This window comes from Oryx dammah, unplaced genomic scaffold (genome assembly GCF_014754425.2).
Source record: "Oryx dammah isolate SB20612 unplaced genomic scaffold, SCBI_Odam_1.1 HiC_scaffold_28, whole genome shotgun sequence".
In the NCBI taxonomy this organism is placed as follows: domain Eukaryota; kingdom Metazoa; phylum Chordata; class Mammalia; order Artiodactyla; family Bovidae; genus Oryx; species Oryx dammah.
The window spans coordinates 48,033,860-48,039,859 of NW_024070212.1; the positions used below are offsets into that span (position 1 = coordinate 48,033,860).

General features: G+C 44.5%; 1 non-coding gene across 1 annotated transcript; it reads right to left on the minus strand.

Moving 5' to 3' along the window:
* Positions 1–4,483: 4,483 nt before the first annotated feature.
* TRNAR-UCU lies at positions 4,484–4,568 on the minus strand. The gene is given in 2 exon segments: positions 4,484–4,519; positions 4,532–4,568. It is a non-coding gene; the product is annotated as a tRNA-Arg (tRNA).
* Positions 4,569–6,000: the final 1,432 nt, after the last annotated feature.

The window sequence follows — 6,000 nt, forward strand, 5'->3', positions numbered from 1 at the left end:
AATCTCAAGCCTAGATCAGCCTCCTGAGCTCTAGACCTTCTCTTTCTTCCCTCTTTCCCTAAATACCTACTTTCCTTTTAGTCCTTACTGAGAGCTTGCTGTGTACTTGGCATTGCGTATCAACTGCCACTGTACACTTTCTCCAGGATGTTCCACAGAGACCTCAAGAAATCTGAACTTGACCCACTTCTCTGTCTGTCTCCTTCGTGACTCTTTCAGCATCCACCCATAGTCCCTGGTTAGAAATGGGAGTTTTTTTCTCACTCCTCTATATATCACTTAATTCATCAAGTCCCATCAATTTGGCTTCCTTTAATATCTCTCAATGTGTATACTCATGCCTCTCTCCAAACCCCCTCCCTAGTTCCAGCCCTCATCATTTTCTTACCTAGATGACCTCAACAGCCCTGAACTGGTCATCCAGCCTCCCATCTTGTGCTGTTCCAGCTTGGGATCCATAATTCAGAGGGCTGACACAGAACACACATCCAAACCCACAGCTAATATCCTCACTGATGAAAAGCTGAATGCATTCCCTCTAAGATGAAGAACAAGACAAGGATGCCCACTCTTGCCACTTTTATTCAACATACTAATAGTTTTGGACATCCTAGATACAGCTATCAGAGAAGAAAAGGAAATGAAAGGAATCCAAATTGGAAAGGAAGAACTAATACTGTCACTGTTTGCAGGTGACATGATGCTGTACACAGAAAACGCTAAAGGTGCCACAAGAAAACCACCAGAGCTCATCAATGAATCAGTAAAGTTGCAAGATACACAATTAATATCTAGAAACTTGTTCCATTTCTATACACTAACAACAAAATAGCAGAAAAAGAAATTAAGGAAACAATCCCATTTACCATCACACCAAAAATAATAAAATACCTAGCAATAAACTTACCAAAGGAGACAGAAACCAGTACTCCAAAAACTATAGACGTAGATGAAAGAAAGATATGAATAGATGTACCATGTTCTTGGATTGAAGAATCAATATTGTTAAAGTGGCTCTATAACCCAAGGCAACATACAGATTCAATGTGATACCTATCAAATTACCAATGGCATTTTTCACAGATCTGGAACAAAAAATTTTAAATTTCTAGGAAACACAAAAGACCCCTAGTAGCCAAAACAATCTTGAGAAAGAAGAACAGAGCTAGAGGAGTCAAGCTCCTTGACCTGAGACTATACTTCAAAGCTACAGTAATCAAAACAGTATGATACTGGCACAAAAAACAGACACACAGATCAAAGAAACAGAACAGAAAGGCCAGAAGTAAACTCACTCACTTATGGTCAAAATTAATCTACAACAAAGGAAGCAAGAATATTCAGTGAAGAAAAGACAGTCTCTTCAATAAGTGGTGCTGGGAAAACTAGGCAGCAACCTGTAAAAGAATGAAATTAGAACATCTTGAACACTGTATAAAAAACTCAAAATGGATTAAAGACCTAAATGTAAGACCAGATATGATAAAACTCCTAGAGGAAAAGATAGGACACTTTTTGACATAAATTACAGTAAGTTTTTGAACCTGTCTCCCAGAGTAATGAAAATAAAAACAAAAATAAACAAATGGGGCCTAGTTAAAAGCTTTTGCAAAGCAAAGAAAACCATAAAAGGACAATCTACAGAGTATAAAAAATATTTGCAAACAATGTTACCAAGAGATTAATTTCCAAAATATACAAACAGCTCATACAGCTTAAGAAGATCAAGAAAAACAACCCAATCAGTATATGGGCAGAAGACCTAAACAGACATTTCTCCAAAGAGGACATACAGATGGCCAACAGTCACATGAAAAGATGCTCAATGTGGTTAACTATTAGTGAAAAGGAAATCAAAACTACAGTGAGGTATCACCTCACACCAGTCAAAATGGCCATCATTAAAAAGTCTACAAATAATAAATGTTGGAGTGTGTGCAGAAAAAGGAATTCTCCTACACATTGGGGGGATGTAAATTTGTGTAGTCACTGTGGAGACCACTAGAGGTTCCTTAAAAACTAAAATTAGAGTTTTCATATGAGCCAGCAACCCCACTGCTGGGCATATATCTGAAGAATACTCTAACTTGAATTAACATACATGCATCCAAATGTTCACTGCAGTACTGTTTACAATAGCCAAGACATGGAAGCAACCTACGTGTCCATTGACAGATGAATGGATAAAGAAAATGTGGTATTCACATACACACACATGATGGAATATTACTCAGCCATAAAAAAGAATGAAATTATGCCATTTGCAGCAACATAGATGGACCTAGGGATTATCATATTAAGTCAAACAGAGAAAGACAAATAGCATACGGTATCACTTATATGCATCTTTTAAAACCGATACAAATGAACTTATTTACAAAACAGAAATAGACTCACAGCCAAAGAAAAAAAATTTATGGTTACCAAAAAGGTAAGGGGGAGAGGGAAACTTGGGATTAACCAAGACAGACCTCTAAATACAAAATAACAGTAGACACAGAACTATACTCAATATCTTATAATAACCTATACTGGAAGAGTATGTAAAAAAAGAATATTTTTATATATAATTGAATCACTATACTGTACACAACATTGCAAATCAACTGTATGTCTATTAACATTTTTTTAAATAAGAAAGGTAGGTGAGTACTTTAGTGCAACTAATAAATAGCACAGGAATCTTGGTTGTCTATAAAACTATCAGATTTAACTTTAAAAAAAGAAGTTAAAGCCAAAATATAATGTCTATTTAAAAGAAAACAAACCCAAATATATTTTCTAGATACCTATTGTGTGTGGTGGGTTTGGTCATTTTTCTATTCCATCATTGGTCATTTTCTTATTGGTTTGCAGGTGTTCTTTACACACTAAAGAAACCAGCCCTTTTTTGTGATATGTATTATAATTGTTCTTTTCCAGTTTGTCTTTTGATTTTGTTTATGGTATTTTATTTTTTGTCTTACAGAAATCCATATATTTGGATTTATTTATTTTTTAGTGGCTTCTAGGTTTGGAGTTGTACCGCTTAAGTTATTAAATAACTTCATCACATTTTATTTTAGTGCTTTTGATGGTCATATTATTTGTATTTTCATCTGAAATATACCTCTGTAAAAGGACTGAAGTTGGAATTTTGTCTCAGAATCACTGACAGTGAACATTCCTCCTCTTCTAAGCAAATTTGAAATGCCACTTTTATCACTGTTAGTGACAGTAAAATGGATACAATCTCTACCAAAGCAATTTGGTAATATCTATCAAAGAATGCACAAACAAGCCTTTGACCCAGCAATTCAATTTCCTAGGAATCTATCCTACAAATAAATTTGCACTTGTGTACACTAATATAAGAATAAGGATGTTCACTGAAACACTAGGAAAATACGTAACACTGATATGGCCAACTATTGGGGACTATTAAATCATTCTGATACTTAGGTGCAATGGAACAAGGCAGTTCTATTGCATTAAGTGAGTTAGCAAGCATAGCATACCACCAATGGCAATGCGAAACCACCTACATCAATAACATCAACAAACATAAACAGGGTAGATGCAAAAATACTGACATGTGCATAAAATAAATTTGAAAATATTTCCAAGAAACCGTTTTCACTGGTGGCTTATAGAGCTGAAGGGCTGGGAAATAGGAAGAACAAAGATGTTTACTTTCCCCTGTACTTTTTTGGATAATTTGGGATTTTGTATTTTTTGCATGAATTGTTTGTTGCAGCATTGTTAAAATTTCATTCACTCACTGATTTATTCGCATTCATCGAGGTAGAACCCTAATCTCATGCAAAGATATGAATTGTCAGAAGGGCTTCGCCGGTATCTCAGTCGGTAAAGAGGTATAAGATAGCCATGCCTAAAGGAGCTGACAGGCAGAGTAGACCTTGGGTCTTTTTGCACCGGAATCATGGAGGAGAGGAGCAGGCGTTCTTATTCTAAAGTCAGATTCCTGGGCCGCACTGGGGTGACGCCCAGAAATCTGTATTTGTGACGGGATCCCACTGGGGATTCTAGTTCGTGACAATCTGGGAACCTTCTGGGCTGGAGGACTGCTCACCCTGTGGGCGCCTTTCCTTGTCCTTCGCTCGCCTCTCCCTCCCTAGCAGCCAGAATCGCGGCCCTGGCGAAGGGGTCTGGAGCCAGCTCTCGCGAACAACCGAGACGGGGGCACCCCCGCGCTCTGCTTAGGCCGAAACCGCGAGACCTTGCCTCGACGCCGCACGAGCTGCTTTTCCCAGTTCCCGGATCAGGCTCCGGAGTCGGCAGGGCCCTGGCCCAGAGCCACCGAGCCAGGGAAGTAGGGGGAGGGATAGACTATAGAGGTACGAGCGACTAGAAGAAAAAGAGCTGCAGAAAGCCGAAGGCAGTAGGGAGAGCGGGCAGAGAATGCGATGCGAGTGTACACCCTTTAAGAAAAGGAGAGCAATGACTGGTGTAGAAAATAAAACAGGGGGTTGGAAAAAACCTCCGACTCCGCCGGGACTCGAACCCGGAACCTTTGAATGCCTTCAGCCTCTAGAAGTCCAATGCGCTATCCATTGCGCCACGGAGCCACCTGTTGGAGTTTCCGTGCATCTGCTCTGTTAAGCCAGAGGCGACGGCCCCGCGCCCTTCCCACCACCCCCATAATTGTTAGTCTGTATCACTGAGGCCAGGGCACTTCCAAACATCGGCCGCTGGCGCCCGTCCTCATTCGGCGACCGCCTTTTAATAAAGTCGGCTTAGTCTTGCAAGAGAAGGGATGTTGCAAGGGCGCCGAGCGCTGGCTGGTGAGTCTGAGCTCAGCCGCAGCCCGGTCTCCTGCCCGCCCTGGGCGCCGCCGTACCTGGCCGAGGAGGACAAATCACGCCCGCGCTCTTCCTCCCCGGCTATTTTCCTTTCCGATCTCCCCCGCCTGCCCGCTCTCCCGTGGCCGGTTCCGCGCGGCCTGGCCCCGCCCCGGCGTTGCAGGCCTCGGGCCGGCAGTTGCGCCTTTAAGCCGGGCCGGTAACGCCGGGCACTTACGTCGCACCGTTTATCGGCTGGTCCCGAGCAGCGACCCCTCCAGGGTCCCGAGCTCTTCCCTGGCCGCACGCGGCCGGGATCCGCCGTGGCGGGCGCGGGTCGCGGCGACGTCTGTGTGAATGCTTGTGTGTGTTTATTTGCGCGGGGTTCGGCAAAATGGAGTTTGGGTTGCATTTCGCTCCCCACAGACCCAGAGCCGAATTTCTGAGGTATCCGGGCTCTGGTGGACTGAGGGGGGCGACGCGCCCCGCGCTGCAGCATCCTCCGAGAGGTCGTCCCAGCGCCGGCAGCTGGCTCGGTGGGCGCAGCGCAGCCGCCGAGTACGCGCAGCCAGAGCACGCGGCTGCGTGGGCGACGGCGGCGAAGGGCCTGCGCGCGTGGGAGCTTGGGGAGCATGCGTGAGCGGTCGCGAGCGGTCGCGGGGCGCGCACCCGAGAGCAGCCGCGGGGTTTCCGGGAGGCGGCGCAGCCACAGGCTGGGTAAGCTCCCGGTGCTCGAAAGGGCGCGGTCGCCACGAATCCAAGGGTTTGTCTGAGGGCACCTGGGGTTTCAATGCTCCCTGTAATTCCTATCAGTACGACCTGAAAGCCACTTGAAATAGACGAGCCAAGTAAAAACCGCGTGGTTGCCCCGCAAACGCCTTTGCATACAAAATCCTGGTCCCCGCTCCAATCAGCTTGCGGTCTTCCGAGCCCGCCTACTTAGAAATTGCGGGGCTGCTACTGTGCTCTCTCTTCAGGTTCGTTTGCAGCCTACCTTGTGGTCTACTCGGTTCCACTCTGCCCAGCTAGCTACCTCGTGCCTTCCGCACCCTATCCCAGTGCTAAAGAGAGAGGAAGCACCCAGGAAGGGTCCAGTAGAGTAGGGATCAGTGCATTCTTATTTAACTTCACTCCACTTTGATTACGCCAAAGTCTTTGTGGATCACAACAAACTGGAAAATTCTTTAAGAGTTGGGAACACCAGACCACCTTACCTGCC